Source organism: Eupeodes corollae, chromosome 2, assembly GCF_945859685.1.
Source record: "Eupeodes corollae chromosome 2, idEupCoro1.1, whole genome shotgun sequence".
NCBI lineage: Eukaryota > Metazoa > Arthropoda > Insecta > Diptera > Syrphidae > Eupeodes > Eupeodes corollae.
Genome location: NC_079148.1, coordinates 21,169,304 through 21,187,098, shown reverse-complemented (window position 1 = coordinate 21,187,098; position 17,795 = coordinate 21,169,304). Strand labels below are relative to the sequence as shown.

Sequence of the window (17,795 nt, the reverse complement as noted above, 5' to 3'; positions counted from 1 at the left end):
TGACTCAATCCAATATAAAAGAAAAAACGTTTGAAGTTTGACGTTTGTATGATCAATTTGTTGTATTTGACATAAATTTAACTAATTTTACACAAACAAATGAAAACAATTGACCGTGGCTTTAAAAAATTTGAAAAATATAAAACATTTCACATTAATAAATGACACTTAAAAGCACTAGGTGACATTTCAGTTTTACACGGTGATATTCGGACTAGTTTACACGAAGACATCTTAAAGTTTACATGTTGGCACAGTGCGGATGCATGTTCAAGTTAAAGTTTGTCAACTTGTAGTCTCAAAGTTCTTATACGAGCGACCCCTTAAACGAATCTCTTAGATTGTCTTGAACATCCTCACATATGTTCATAAATGCGATGCTTAAAGCAGACCTTGCATTTCTTTTACGTACTTGGTTAAATTGTTCAATAGAACCAGTTGACTTAAGTTTATTCATCACGTTGTAAAAAGGGAAATTAGAATGTTGTTCGAAAGGAATAGCAATATGTGTTTAAAACAAAAATGCACGTGAATGTGATAAATGCTGGTTTAAAAAAGTAGATTCACCAAATGACAGCCGATTTGACAGATGTCGGTAACTTCAACAATATGGCCGCTGCTGTCAACTCTAAGGCCCCGGCTTTTTATCAGAGGAGGGGGACACACACTTAACATAAAGATAACTTCATACTAAATGGTCCCCTACAACCTCTATGCCCGTATCCCCTCCCCCCCTGTATCTGCCATTGGTCAACTGTCACATTTCAAAGGTCTCTATTTGAGAAAATAATTGTTGAACAAATATATTCTTCAAACAAAAATTAAAAAAGTGTGCGTCGGCCGGGAATCGAACCCGGATCAACTGCTTGGAAGGCAACTATGCTAACCATTACACCACCGACGCCCTTGAAAATTTCAAACGTACAAATAATAAAACTTCATATTTCTCAAGGTTAAATTTTGTTTTTTGATTAAAATTTAATGAATTAAAAATGTTCATTGATAGTAAAGTAATGAAATATTCGCCAATGTTATGTTCTCAAATTTTCAAACAAGTTTAGTGACAACGTAACCCATATGCAACTAGCCTATTTGAATGTCAAATTGAACTGCAAAGCTTAACAATTTTGAACTGTCAAAATAATGACAGATATAAATAAAATAAGACATAAGGGACTTGAAGTTCAGACAAGTTTATATTATCTGATTGGCCAGCTGCCAAGAAATTGCCTTCCAATTAAGGCAGCTTCGTTGGAAAGTTGACTGGAAAGTTAGCCAAGAAAAATATCTCTTACTATCAAGTCAAGTAAACGGTGATTTTTTAAGAGCTTGATAACTTTAAAAAAAAAACGCATACAATTTGCAAAATCTCATCGATTCTTTATTTGAAACGTTAGATTGGTCCATGACATTCACTTTTTGAAGATAATTTCATTTAGGTGGTCTTTTCGGAAAGTCCAATTTTGGGTAACTTTTTCAAGCATTTCGGCCGGAATAGCCCGAATTTCTTCGGAAATGTTGTCTTCCAAAGCTGGAATAGTTGCTGGCTTATTTGTGTAGACTTTAGAATTGACGTAGCCCCACAAAAAATAGTCTAAAGGCGTCAAATCGCATGATCTTGGTGGCCAACTTACCGGTCCATTCCTTGAGATGAATTGTTCTCCGAAGTTTTCCCTCAAAATGGCCATAGAATCGCGAGCTGTGTGGCATGTAGCGTCATCTTGTTGAAACCACATGTCAACCAAGTTCAGTTCTTCCATTTTTGGCAACAAAAAGTTTGTTAGCATTGAACGATAGCGATCGCCATTCACCGTAACGTTGCGTCCAACAGCATCTTTGAAAAAATACGGTCCAATGATTCCACCAGCGTACAAACCACACCAAACAGTGCATTTTTCGGGATGCATGGACAGTTCTTGAACGGCTTCTGGTTGCTCTTCACTCCAAATGCGGCAATTTTGCTTATTTACGTAGCCATTCAACCAGAAATGAGCCTCATCGCTGAACAAAATTTGTCCATAAAAAAGCGGATTTTCTGCCAACTTTTCTAAGGCCCATTCACTGTAAATTCGATGTTGTGGCAGATCGTTTGGCTTCAGTTCTTGCACGAGCTGTATTTTATACGGTTTTACACCAAGATCTTTGCGTAAAATCTTCCATGTGGTCGAATAACACAAACCCAATTGCTGCGAACGGCGACGAATCGACATTTCACGGTCTTCAGCAACACTCTCAGAAACAGACGCAATATTCTCTTCTGTACGCACTGTACGCATTCGTGTGGTTGGTTTAATGTCCAATAAAGTAAACTGAGTGCGAAACTTGGTCACAATCGCATTAATTGTTTGCTCACTTGGTCGATTATGTAGACCATAAATCGGACGTAAAGCGCGAAACACATTTCGAACCGAACACTGATTTTGGTAATAAAATTCAATGATTTGCAAGCGTTGCTCGTTAGTAAGTCTATTCATGATGAAATGTCAAAGCATACTGAGCATCTTTTTCTTTGACACCATGTCAGAAATCCCGCGTGATCTGTCAAATACTAATGCATGAAAATCCTAACCTCAAAAAAATCACCTTTTATATTCATGTCAAAATGACAGTTGATCATGTTTTTTTATCCTGAAACTTGAACTTTATGACTCTACTGCTTATTTATTTTTAGCATAATTCCATTTTATGTTTTCTGTGAAAGGGTTACTTGTCGAATAGGAAAAGTAATAAGTACGTACTATTTATTTAAAATATGAAATACAAGTCGAGATGAACTTGTAACATGCCTGAGAATTTGTTTTTAGACAGTTGAGTTCTGAGTAGTTTTCGCACGATCAATAATTAAAAGTAGAGGTTAATAAGTAAAGTTTCAAATTTGAAGTTTTTGAGATTTGACCAACTAACTAGTTGCTTTCGTCAAAAAGTAAGTTCAAAGAATGCAGTTGACTTCAAATGTCGTCTGAACCTTCTCAATAATGAAGATTAATTTCATTTTAAATGTTTACATCCTTGCTTAACAGCATTCTAAAACGTCAAACTTATGACATTGCAAACGAACATATTGTCTTGACAAATGTGTCATCAGTTGCTATCATACTTTGACATTGGCATTGTGAATTAAGCCTAAGAAACTTAATTGCATCTTTCAATTTGTTCAACAAATTTCTTGGCTATCAATTTTCGTATTGACATAAGGTCAAGGTTCTTAATTCTAGATCATGAAGGTATCTATTAAGATAAATGTGTTTCTAAGAAGATTCAATTTCCCAATTTATTTACATAAGTTGTAGTTGTGAAATAAATTCTAGGTACCTATAAATCTCTAAAGTCCAACCTATTGTTAATTTTCAAAAAATATCATACCCTTAGTCGATTCTCAAGTTCTCATTGTCTTCCTTTCCTTTCACTTTTTTCGAATACTAGCAAGACAAAAACAAAACAAAAATAAAGGTCAAATCGCATAAACCCGCACCCATAAAATTTGCACACAATGCGCAAGCGCAAAATGAATATGCCTTTATATTCCTAAGCAACTTTCTCAATTTGATGCAACAAAATTGCACAAACTGTCACAATAACTCAAATGTCAAAATGCAGCTCACGCAACCAGCAGCAAGTAGAAATGTCACCCAAATCGACAGCAGCTATCTTTATGTGGTTTATAAGCCAATAAAATTTCTTTCAGTCGTATAGCCTGTACCTTGTAATCTTTAAGACTTCAAGTCTCGAGGCTTCTTTGGGATGGTTTTTTTAAATTGTTGGTCACAATCACAATAATAACAACAAGAACAACAAAAATATTCAAGCATTATAATTGAAGGATGTCATTTGATGAGGACACTCAGCAAGCATTTGCTCATTGGTCTGATGGTCTGGTCTGGTCTGGTCAATGCTCAGCTCATGCGTATGGAGTTCGTTTTTCGTTTCCTCAACTCTCCACATTGGAATGACAGCCATCTCCGTAACAGCTCCACACCAGACCAGACAGACGAACAGACGGATAGACTGTGGCGACTGGACACGGACGGACGGATGGACGCGACGGACACATGCAATGAGCAAATTTACCCAGAAGAAGGAAGAAGAACATATAACCAGCAGAAAATGACTGTGGCTGACCCGCCTGTCCGTTTGCTGTCCATCCATCCATCGTGTCTATCGCTGGACGCTCGCCTCGGATCGGCTCTGGCCACATTGGTCTTCAGTTTAGTTTGGTTCGCTGCGGTTCTGGTTCTTGTTCTGTTCGGGATCGGGTTGTGGAGAAAGAGTGAGTTGCGCGTATGCATGTTACGTAGTAATATTTAATTGGGAAAATACGCGCGAGCGTCTAAACGCACATAAATTGACCAGGACAGTGAAAGAGGGACAACCAGCTACATCAGCTTATAGCAAAGATAGCTTCATACAAAAACTATACGCGATGTGATTGTGACTTTGACTTTGGCTGTGGCGGGAGACCTTTCGCCCAATTATGCGCGATTGAGCCCTGAGAATGAAACTGCGCGACTATGACGTTTGCCGCGCACGCAATTCTCCGCCACTTAAACGTCCGTGTGTGCCTGTCTATCTGTCTCTCTGTCCAGTCCAAAGGTTCTTCTATATGTATAAGCATAGAATCAAACCAGCCAGCGCGCAGCGCAGCGTGCTGTGCTCCACTGCTGGAGCTGTCCGTTTGCGTTTGTGGTGTCGCATTTTACAACCCCCGAGAAAGAAGTTATGAGCCGCGCCGTTTTATGAACATGGAAATCGCGCTTCAAGTCGTGCTTTCATTTCGTTGCTAGTCTATGTTGTTGCGGGTTTAGCAAAAGTTTACATTTAATGAGCGCGCAAGACAAGTCCGCTTTAAGACTCACCTCGGATTTGAATTATAATTGAAGATGGCAACATAAACAATTTCCAATCGGACATTGCAACAACTAAACACACTTAGCATGGACGCACGCACATCGCTCCGACGACTGACGACCGACCGACACGGCGACACTACCGCTACGCGACGGACACCCAACATAGTGGACAGTGTTACATCGAGCACCAGGGCACACATCACGAGCGACGAGCTTGAGTCTTCCTTGGGGCTATGGCCGATTTAATTATGACCTTAGTTTATGGCGAACTGAAAATTGCGAACACTTTTATGACCTTCCAATGGGTGACGCGACGACGATACGGGTTGTCGGGATTTGGTTTTAGATTCTCTTCTCGTATAATGTCGGCTGAATGAAGATGTTACGACGGTTTTCTGTTAAGACGCGACGTTATTTCAAGTTGTCTTGGAGCTTTTGAGTTGAGTAATTGGCGACAAGCAGGAGATAGTTTTAGTTTAGTTTAAAGTGCGAGCTGGACAGTGACGCATCTTATGAATACTTCTTCTTCTTCTAGAGGAGAAGACCAATGATTTGAGTGGAATTTCAAAAGAGAAATTTATAAAGAGTTCATGTGACATAAGTTATTGTGGTTGGTGGAATTCTCAAGACTGCAATAAACAAAAAGGAATTCTGCTTTGAACTTTAAATAAGGAGAGCATTTTAAACAGGTAACTACACTATTTAGCTTTAGAGCAATGATGATAAACTATTTAGAAAGACTTTAAGGGTCGTTATTGGTTTAGAGTGAAAAGAAGAAGTAACACCTTTCCACTTTTATATTTTTCTAAAAAGGGGTTAGAAATTTAAAGTTGAAGTAATAAGAAATCGAACATCTCGTACTCATAACTTTGTCGGAACAGAGCAACAGAGCACACTCAAAATACAACTTTTTTACTTTGACTCTCCAACGAGTTGACTTGGTTTTTTTTTCTTTTTTTTTATATTGTTGAGATAAGTATCTTTGAATTCTCCCTTCTGCATTTCGGGTACAATATTCAAATAAATGATCAAGAAATAACAAAAGTAACGTAATCTCTAACTAAGCTCAAATTTCCACTTACCTAAACCTTGCAATTTGAAAAGTATACTGAATGAAATCCATCAACTGTTGGAAGCGAAATAAGATCAGTTTATCCTTATTTCATCAAGTTCAAGTCTAACAAAATTTGGTATTATTCCTGTGAGCTGAAGTATGGCCAAGCAAAATAAGACCAACTTTTAATATTGACCTTATTGCACTTTACAAAAGCGAAATAAAGCCAATTTAACTTTATTAAGGTACAATAGGAAGTTATTGTAATGGGTCCGATTTGTCGAATTAAAAATTTTGACATTTCTCAACGTTTTAAAGTCCCTAGAGTCAAAATAAAAGATTTTTTATTATTTCATCTCCAAAACAATTTTGTGCAACAAAGAATAATGTTTTTTCAAATCAAGTTGACAATTTTTTTATAAAAAATAAAAAGCTATAAAAGACAGCACTAAATGTTGGTAAAAATTTAGACTCAAATATCTTTTCAAAACCTTGAGATTATGGCTTCCAACTAAATTTATTTAATATGAAATATTGTTTTTAACATTCCAAAAATTTTAAGCAAAATCGAATCGACAGATTTTTTCAACAAATAAAAACTTAAAAGAAAATTTAACAAAAGTTGGTAAAAATTGATTTTCGACTCAAATGTCTTTTCAAAAATTTGGGTTTATGGCTTCGAACTAATTTTAACTTATAAAAAATATTGTTTTCAACATTCCTAAGAAATTAAAGAAAAATCGAATTGACTGTTTTTTTTTACAAAAATTAAAACTTACAAGAAAATTTAACAAAAGTTCGTAAGAATTGGTAAAAATTTACTTTCGACTCAAATAGCTTTTCAAAAATTAGAAATAGTGTCTTGAAACTTTTTTATTTCACAGGAAATATTGTTTTCAATATAAAGTCATTTTTTTAAAATACATTAGTCTTTTTTATCATAAAAAAATAAATTCTACAAAAAATAGTACGCACATTTGGTAAAAATTGATGTTCGGTTCTGGATATCTATCAAATTAATTGCATTGATCAAATTTATAATAATTTAAGAAATGCGTCTTAAATTGGTAAAAATTTGTTTTCGACTGAAAATCTATTCAACAAAACTCGATTTTCAACCTAAACTATTTCTTGATATAAAAAATATTGTTTGTAATCTTAAAATTTTAAAGAAAAATTCAACTGACAACTTTTTTAGCCCAACAAATAAACCTACAAACTCTTAAGCAAGATAAATCGACAGACGTGTGGGTCGCATCCCAGCCTATTTTTTAAATTAATTTTGAATATACACATTTTCCTAATTTGAGAACAAAAAAAAAATTTTAATGTGCAGTTTATTAGAGCTTATTAATATAAGTTTGTATGTATATAATGTATAGTCCATTTTTGGGATATCGAATTTCGAAAAAAATTTTAAGTATTTTTTTAAAAATCCAAAATAAAAACAATGGTGCAGAATTTTAAACAACCTATTATTAAGGCCTTAGCATGATACTGGTTAACAATTTACTATATACATAAGAATCTACTAACTTTTCACTAATTTTAAACACTTTTTGTTGTTTTGCTAACTAGTATCATGCTAAAACCATTTTATTAAAAAAAAAACATGAACACATCTAAATAATGACAGATTGTGGAGCAAACAAAACAAACATACCGTAATATTTTTGCAAATGTCAAAGTGACAACATTGAATTTGTATTTTCTTTTTTCATTAATTTTGTTTTCATAACTCGCCGTGGTTTATTTGCGTTAAAGTTTAAGTTCGTTGCAACTATTTTGGATATTAACACCGAATAATATTAAAAATTTATTCTACCAGGTAAAAGAATTATTGTTAAGTGAAAAAGTTTAAATGAAATGTGCATTAAATTATTGAATATCTTCGAAAGATCTATTCCCCGTGAAGCATCTTCAATACCCAGAAGCAGCTACAATGCTACAAGTTTGATCATTATTCCCGTTTGAAATTGAATTTGTATGTTGGCCTTGTGCTTCATTATCTTCATAGAAAAAATTAAAATTTAGTTCCTTTGCTATATTCTGAAGCACAGCCACAGAAACAACAACTTTTATTGCCGTTTCCAGATCCACTCGTAGCCGATCTAGCAAAGTCCTGAATTTGGATTTAAGCTGCCCATTTAGGCATTCTATACGACTTCTTGTGGAAGTATGAGAATTGTTATATTTTTGTTCTTTTCTGGAGCTTGGGTTTCTTAAAGGGGTTAGCAAAATGTTGGAACATGGATATCCAGCTTCGCCTAACAAGATACCCTGATGGATGCTAATACTTTCTTCAAGTTTACTTTTAAGGCGACAATTGTTCCAAATGTTGGAATCATGAAGAGAACCACGAGATCTTGCAATGATATCTATAATTCTGCATTTATGATCCGTTACAATTTGGACATTTAATGAATAATAACCTTTAAGAAATTAATAGTGTTTTTTACATGGACCAAATGACATTAATGTTTGACTATCGATTTTTTAGTTGGGAATGTAATATCTACCTTTTCTATTTATGTAGTGGCCAGCCATAATAGGTCCCACAATCCTACGAGTAGCTTGTCTCTTGATTTGCACATGAGGGCAATTGCATTGCATTGCATTGCACCTATGACTTTTGGGAACCTAGCGATATTGTAAAATCCGGATTTGATGTCATTCAACTCCGCAGGGGAAGATGGGAACTTTATAAAGTGTGGGAAATCTGCACCATTCCATGTAATGCTCCTAAAGTATTCGAAAAGTTGAGCATGTTTACATGTTTGTTGACTAGTAATAGAAAAGTTTATTTACCAACATCAGATTGATGGACATTTCTTCCAAAAAAGTGTAACGTTACTAGAGCTTGCAAATCTGGAGAAATATGTAGCCCACGGTATGTAATTTGGTCTTGGATGTCAAGATTCTCAACCAAGAACCGAGCAGTTGTTTTATCAAATCTATACCTGGAGTAAAATTCATCATCGTTAAGCTCTTCAAGAGGATTTGCTCGAGTTTTTAAACTTTTAACTTTACTACACAACAATGAATCATCAAACATTTCAATATCTTCTTCCTCCGAAAACATTTTAAATAAATTTACTTTTTATGATATCTATAAATAAATTGTATTTTATAATTTATCAATTTTAAAACACTTTGTCACATTTGAGAAAAATTACATATGTCATACAGATTTAGTACGATACTAAAAAGATAAAGTAGCCATTTGGTGATTTTAACTTTATTAAAATGTTAAGAAGATAGTATGAGAAATTGAAAAATCCTTCAAGAGTAGCTCATGTCATGAAAAAGTGCTTTCTCAAAAACTACCCGTTCGGATTCGGCCTAAAATTGTAGGTCCCTTCCATTCCTGACAACAGAGCTCGCACACAGGAATGGTTGAGAGTTGTAAGTCACTAGGCCCTGGTTCACAACGGACTGTTGCGCCATTATTCAAACAAAATAAAAGCATGTGCAGAAACAAAATTAATGAAATTAGCTCATAAGTTCTTGAAAAAAACTTAATACAAAAATAACGCTTCTATGGGGATACCCTTCTGGAACAATAAAAACATTTTTTTTATATTGAAAAAAAGGCAATGTAAAAAAAAATTAACAACAATTTAAAAAAATCTATCGGTTTATTTTTGAGTAAATTCGAATTTAAGATTTATACCCAACAAATTTGTATGGAAACTATTGTTGTTTTGAGTATTACAGAAATAAAAAAAAAACGCTTAACGCGAAACGGCTTAAAACCTTCATTTTTAAGTTTGAACTAAATCGATCAAATGGTTTGGGCTGTAGGGACCAAGGCAGACAGATAGGCGGACGAAATCGGGGGATTTACTTTTTTTCACTTCCCTATTGTTACGGTAAAATTTACCTTAACATGTTTCACTAGCATATCTCATATCCTTTTTTAATTTTTTATCCTTCCTTTCGTCGTTGCGGCTCGAAGATATTTTAAAAGTCCAGTTGAATCCAGCTTTCCATCAGTCAGTGTCCTGCTCTTATTGTATTTAAGAAAAGCCAACAAAGTAGGTCTTTCTTTGTCAATGCCAAGTTGTGTGACAGAAAGTTCACATCCAAAGTTACTTTTAAAATTTATGACGGCCGGTTACAAAATGCATAATTGTGTGACGGATGAGTCGCGAAGACGGCTTTATTGAGTGTGCGACAGGTGGCCCACCCAAGGAGAAAAACATGAAGAGTTTACTCATGTTCCACGAATAGTGTGCATCCTTTCTAATTTGCATACCACCCTAAAATTAGTATGGCTTAATGCCAAATATAAGTATTTTTTTTAAATTCATTTTTATTGATTCATTCTTAAACCTATCTTAAAGCTAGACAAAAAATTCATAAAACTAGCCTAATTATCCATAACTTACAACTAACTTAATGTTCACATACAGACACTCTAAGTTAAACTATAACACTTAAAACTAATGCCTTTCGGCCCTAAGTGCCGATTGAAGCCACCAAAACTGGTTCTCCTGCTTCAACCTATCAGTTCGGTCCCATTCGGACACAGCTCTACTGAACCGAAGGAGCTCTGCTCCGCCTTGTGCCATGACGTCCCGATTATACAGGAGTTAGTCGCCTATCCACGGTTCGTCGTCTGACGTGGTAGATTAGCGGAACTGAAAATCTATCCTGCATCAGACCGCATCTATCTTAAAAGAGGAATGTCTCTGGTGGAATGAAGCCGCTCAAGCGTGCACTCTCAAAATCAGACTCCTCTTTACCAATGGACCCAGGCCCAGGGCCCCGCAATCATCAGGGGCCCCAAATTGCTGAAACATCACTTAACATCTACTGGTCTGTTTTCTAGAAAAAAAAATATTTCGATACAATGTTAGAATGTTCCGTTTTGATGCAGAGCAACGAACGCGGCGCGCCGACAAGAAATTATTCTTCGTCCGGCAGATTTTTGAGCACGAGCGCAACAACAATTAAGATTTAGGAATTTCGAATGATACACCAATTTATGACATAAGTTTGTATGGAAATTCAGAACAGAATAGCTTTTAATAAAACAAAGCAACGTATAGCTAGTTATGATTTCCTAATTTTTTACTTATTCATTGTTTATTGTTAAAATCAAGTTTTTATACAGACATTTTAATTCACTTTGATGTCTAATACCAAACTTCGCTTTATTGGTAAAAAGAAATTAAAAATGTTCAAACATGCATTTTTATTTCATTAGTCAGTTTTTTCAGAAATATTTATAAATTTATTTGTATTTAAAAAGGGCGAGCTGCATGACAATAAGTCCTCATCTTCCCAAGTTGAAGAAATTTTTTCTGCCACATCTTCTAAAAATTTCGGAGATGAATCAAAAAGCCAGGGGCAGGACCCTAATCATGAAACTGCAACAACTTTGTCACCTTCACAAACGTCATCAAGTGTCTCAGTTGACCAGGAAATATCGAACGACATTGCAGATTATTTTCCCGATAATTTTGCGGAAAAAGATCTCGAAAACTTAATAAGAAATGGACCTGCCTATTTTCAAAATAAGAACTCTTACTTTTCCAATTCACATAAAGTCTACAAAGATTTAAATAGATTAAAAGCAAGATATTTCAACAAAGAATTATTCACTCGAAAATTGAAGAATAATGAACACGTGGAAAAAAAAATGGTTGTGACGTTCATCTATGCTCTCCAAGTGGATGTAGCGATTGGAAACACATCAATCAAATAATTTTTTCACATGAAAGCAGTTCTGCCAATAGACAATCTATGATGACCTACAGCACGAACAAAAGTGACAGGTAGAGTAGATACTGAATTAATATCACAACATCAAAATGAAGTAAGTTACTGGAGAAATGTGTGGAAGCGGATTGTAGCTGTTGTAAAGTTTTTAGCTTCGAGAGGGCTTCCATTTCGCGGTGACAATGAAATCCTCGGATCTCCCAATAACGGGAATTATTTGGGATACATTGAGTTGCCTAGCGAGTTTGACCCCTTTCTCGCAGATCATGTAAGCAAATTTGGAAATCCAGGAAGTGGTCATGCGTGTTATTTTTCAGCAAATATCTGTAATGAATTTGTTCATGTCATGGGAAGACAGGTTTTGAAAACTATTGTAAAAGAAGTCAAAATGGCAAAATATTTTTCAATTAGCGTTGATAGTATACCCGATCTGTCTCATTTTGATCAACTAACATTTATTATTCGTTACGTAAAAGATCACGAGCCTGTTGAAAGGTTTTTGGACTTTATTCCAATTAACGAACATAGATCTAATTATTTAGCGGAAACTATACTGAAGTTTTTGGAGGATCATGACATTTCGATAACAGGTTGCAGTGGCCAAAGCTACGACAACGCGGCAAATATGTCAGGAAGGTTTTCTGGTCTGAAGCAAGAATAAAAGAAAAATGTAAATTTGCCACTTTTGTACCATGTGCAGGGCACTCATTAGAGTTGGTAGGAGTGCATGCCGCTGGGTGTGTTTTAGAAGCAACCAAATTCTTTGACATTATTCAAAAAATTTATAACTTTTTTCGGTATCTTCTCATCGATGGAGTGAGTTGACTTCTCATTTAGGCCAAAAAAAGTTTTAAAAAGTCTTTCTCAAACAAGATGGTCGGCGCGAGCTGATGCACTAAGCGCCTTATATTTATAAAGGTCATCAAGAAATTGAAGAAGCTTTGATGTCTATCGCGAACGATTTAGGACATAGATGCTGAATGCCTGAATTTAAAAGACTACTTGAAAATTAGTCGACACGAAAATGAAAAAAACTGACAACATTCTAGAGCTTCATCATTTTTTAAAAACTAATAAAATCGAAGATAATTTTCCAAATGTTAAAATTGCACTAAGAATTTTCTTAAGTATGATGGTAAGCAATTGAAGTGGGGAACGTTCCTTCTCTAAGTTAAAAAGAATCAAAAATGAACTCAGAACTACAATGATTCAAGAAAGATTGACATGTTTGTCACTGATGTCAATCAAAAGCCACATCCTCAGAGGCATCGCTTTTGAAGATGTGATCAATGGGTTTGCTAATCCCAAATCAAGAAAAAGACCCCTTCAATAAATATTACCTTTTTTTATACCTGAAAAATATAGTCTGTGTCACTATATTGTTCTTTAAATTGTCTGTTATTTTAATTTTGTTTATTTTTGAATTTTTATATGAAATATTTATTTTTGTTTTTATTTTTACATACAAAAATTAAAAGAATAAATATCAATTCAAAGTTATGTGATTTTTTCTGAATACCTTTATTATACAACACAACATTTTTTTACAATCATACAGGGGCCCCATTTTCGAAAAGTGCCCAGGGCCCTCAAAAGGGTAAAGACGGCCCTGCTCAAAATACTCGTCGTTCGGATAGAACGCAATTGTCAATTCTGTTGATTCGAGCCCCGTTGTATAGGACCTCGTTGGAATAGTAATGCACATAAGAAGATTCGGCTGTTTGATATAAGCCGGTACAGCATCGTAAACACTACCGCTCGAACACCCGAAACTTCTCCATCTGGGAAGGGGCAACGTTGAACCACACAGGACAATCATAAACGATCATTGGACGTATGAGGGCCATGTAGCAAATTACCTTCACTCTGGGGTCAAGCCGACTGCTAAAAAACAGCCGTTTCGTCAAAGCGAAGGCTCCTCTCGCCTTGGTCAAAGCAGCATTTATATGTCTGTCGAAATATAAATACTGATCTAACCAGATACCGAGGTACTTCACTACACTTTTGCTCGCTAATGGCTGACCGTGAAGATCAACGATGACCATCTTGCGCCAATTCTTTCACGTATCCCTCATGGCCCTAGCCAACGGAGTCCGGAACAGAAATGTCTCCGACTTCTGGACATTTATTTTCAGTTTCCAGCTGAAGAGAATCGGCGAATTCACCGCTCCCTGTTGAAGACCATTTAGAGTTTAGACGCAGCATGAACATAAAGTGTCGGACTACTAACTAAGGTCACCTTGCGATGTGTTTTCCCTTCCCCTAAAATGATCTGCACGGTTTACAGTCTAAATTTCGAACTATCGGACCCTGCCTTTCAAACTTGATTGAGAGAGAAATGAAAGGGTTTCTAATTACAAGAACGATTTCTTTAAGTTATTAAACTGGACCGGTTCGGAATGCACCCGAGCGAAAAAGCCGGGTGTCGCAATTCGACCGAAAGCGAAAAACAGATCATAACAAAAGCTCAGAGTAGGATGACATACTTGTCGTGGCCTCTTGGATGAAGGAAGTTCGCCATAAATATGGCACTTTTTTAGAGAATCGAAGGAGAGTAAGGTCTTGTAAAAAAAGTTAAGTTAGTGAAACATTTTTGAAGAAAAAAAAAGAAAAAAAACGTGGTAGCTTTTGTTGGGTGTTAGTAAAACAAAAATCTGATAAACCAAAAAAAATTTTTGAGGAAGGCGTTTTTGGAAAAGAGAGGATAATGGAAGAGCCAGGTCCGATTTTTCAAACAAAAGAAGCTAAGTATTTTTTTTCCTTCGAGTGAGTTTGGTGTTTCTCATATTTTTTGTAATTTGTGGTTGGCTATAAAGAGTTAAAAATTTAACCCGCTAGACCTTCGGTCGATTCCTTTTTGTCTCCAGAGATTGCGAGATCCGTGATGGTAACATTCTTTTGTTCTTGGGGAGCTTTCCCAAGGTGACCATTCTTTGTGTCCTTTGTTACAAATCCAATTGTTTTCTTTTATTGTTTGTTCCTTGGGTCAATTTAAAGTGTACACATTTTTTGGAAAAAATTCTTTGTTTTTTCCTTATATTTTTAAAGATTTCGCTGATATAAGATAAAATAAAATGCCTTCACCTTTTTAGGTGAAAAATTATTTTTAATTTTATTTTAACTGGGAGGGAAATTTCCGCATTTTTTATTATTTTTCCTTGAATATTTAATTTTGTTTGATGGTTTTAAACTTATATATTTGCTTTAGCGTTGAAGTAGATTTTATTTAGTTTACAATTATCAAAGAGTCAAAAATATTGTTTGGAACATTTATTAAATTTTTTAGAAAAATTTAATAATTATTTTTCTTACAAAAAATTAAAATAATAAAAATAAAAATTCTACACAAAATTGGTAAAATCTGATGAACGAAATATCTAGAGAATAATTGTAGGTAACGGCTTCAAAATTATATCATTATATGTAGAATATTCCAATCCATATTTTCAAAAATGTTAAAATTGGTAAAAATGTGTTATGAGATAAAATTCTCAGTAAAAAAAACAAAAATTAATTAATTTAAGTTTTTAAACTTAAAAAAAAGTATATATTTTACTACACATACGCACATATTTAGGTTGAACCATTCAATATGAGACACCCGGTATATAATATACTTTCAAGCTTCATTCTTACATACCATCTTAAAACTTCCTAATTTAATTAATTAATTCCGAGACAAAAGTCTAATAGGATAATATCTTTCTGTGAAAATGTTTTTGTGTTATTCCTCAAACAATATCCATCATCAAGAAAAGTATGTCAAAAACTATGTTGGTTGATATCTTATACACAAAGTCTTTCAGCTGACCCCTCATCACTGTCTAATAAATATACTCCTTCTTCTTTCTACCCATAACCTCAAAAAAAAAAAAAAACAAATACACAAAGTTACTATCTCTTTCTCTTTGACAATTAATTTATTAAAAAATCCACCACTGTCAGTGTCCTTTCTTATACTTAACGAAAAGACAGATATCCTTTCTTTCTGGCTTCGAAAATCCAAAGCCCCTTAAGGAAAATTACAAATATTTCAGAATAGTTATCCCAAATCCCCAAAAAAAACATTTTTCAAATCTATATTGCCTTCCGTATCCGCATCATATCGCGTATTGCTCTCTTCTCATAGTAGAATAGTTGCTGTAGTTTGTCGTCTTGATGTTTTTCTCATTCTCTAATGTACATACATACATCTAAAGGATATAAGTCGTATTTATGCACAATAACGAAGAAAACGACCTAAGACGACGCCAAAAACGACAACAACCATGGCAAAACGGAACTCATTACAAGCGGCCATTTTTCTTCTCATCCATCCTAACGATATCCTTTCTTGACATTTTGTGCTTGGTACAAAAACACACCAAAAAGAAAACCATCACAGAAAACCTCCTTGTTATATACGTATATACCTTAATGCATTTCCTTTTTTTCCTTCTTTTCTTCGTTTTGAGAGTTGCTTTACCAAAAAAATTGATATTCCAAAAACAACAAAAATCCTTCGAAAATAGCTTCGCAGATCCGCTTAAAGATGACGAACGAAAAATTTCCTCTTTGCCAAAAAAAAAAGAATATAAAACTAAAAATAAACGTGATAAAATTTCTAAAAACTGTAATACTAAAACATGACGAACGAAAAAATATCCTTCCTCACACACATATAAACAGAATGTAGGTAGGGGTATAAGAGAACGCGTAAGATGCAATTCACATTATTCCTGTATAGTCAAACTAACAAACAAACCAACTCCCCAATTTTAAACCCAATCTACGATATAAATGCGTTCTTCATACACATACATATACATACATAAGAGTATGGTTATCCTTATAGTATGCTCCAAGGACTTTACAAGGAGGCAAATATTGTCTTGTTCTAATGCTATACCTATACATGTGAGTATTTATATAAACTGCGACTACATCTTGTATGTCCTTCAAAAGGATGGTGGGCGACAAGAAAACTTTCCTTCGTCAAAGAATCCTGAAAAAAAACAAGTCGTTCCGACTTCGACTACAACGCAGAAATGCGAAAGCAAAAACAAGGAGCTGCTGCTCTATGTGGAACTAAGAGTATGCATAGCACACGTTTCAAAGGGGATATTTGACATTTTGAGGTGCCACAAGTGATCGTTTTCCTTTGGTTGGGCTTTTAGTAAAAGGAATTTCACCAGCATCTTAACTATTCAAATGGACTTCCATGTACCTAGATGACCTTGTGATAATTTAAAATTATTTATTTGTTCTAAGTTTTCTATGTTTTATGGTTTTTTTTTATAATTCAGCAATAGGAATCCAAAATGCCTTATTCGACGTTTTCTATGTTTTTTTTAACAGTAAAATTTGTATGAAATTTACAAACAAGTAAATATTTTTCGCAAATAAATTAATTGCTTCATTATTATTTGCTCAATTTATGAATAGCTTAAACATAGAAAACGTAGAACAAACAGTGAAATAATACATACACAACAAAAAATATCAAATTTAATACAAAATATAGGAAAAGAATTGCCATTGCAATAACTTTTGTATTCATTCTATGTTTTCTCTGTTTTTTTTAGTTTGTTTAGTATTTTTCTTATTAAGCATATTTTACAGCAAACCAATTTCATTTTGCAGCAATTGGGATCAATAAATTTATCATTTGATATTTTCTATGTTTTTTTAATATTCTCTTGTTAAAGTAAATTGCTTAGAAACAATTTCTATAATTCTGACAAGTTATCGGATAAGGCATAACATAGAAAACATAGAACTAAGAAATATGCCTATAAGAGCTAATTAAAATAGAATTCAGCAATCGGACATTTGAGATATGTTTGGGTTTATTTTTATTAATCTTAAATTTTCATTCATTCTATGTTTTCTATATTTTTTCTGCTTGTTACTTTGTTTATAAAAATGGTTCTATGGCAAAACTCTTTGAAAATTCTAGCGATACGGATTCGAAGACTATCATTGCATGTTTTCGATGTTTTTATAACTACGTAATTTATTTTTTACAAAATTAAGTAATTGCTTAATATTCTTGTTTAAGTTAATTAGTTCGTATAATAATTAAACCAATTTTACACCACATTCTTTTTTCTAATGCTTACACTGTGTCTTTGTTATACTATAGGTATACAAACCCCTTTCAGTGTGGTATTATTATAAAACAAAAA

At 34.2% G+C, this 17,795-nt stretch overlaps 1 non-coding gene across 1 annotated transcript; it reads right to left on the bottom strand.

Annotated features, from left to right (window-relative positions):
* Positions 1-832: 832 nt before the first annotated feature.
* On the bottom strand, positions 833-904 carry Trnag-ucc (transfer RNA glycine (anticodon UCC)). The gene has a single exon. It is a non-coding gene; the product is annotated as a tRNA-Gly (tRNA).
* Positions 905-17,795: the final 16,891 nt, after the last annotated feature.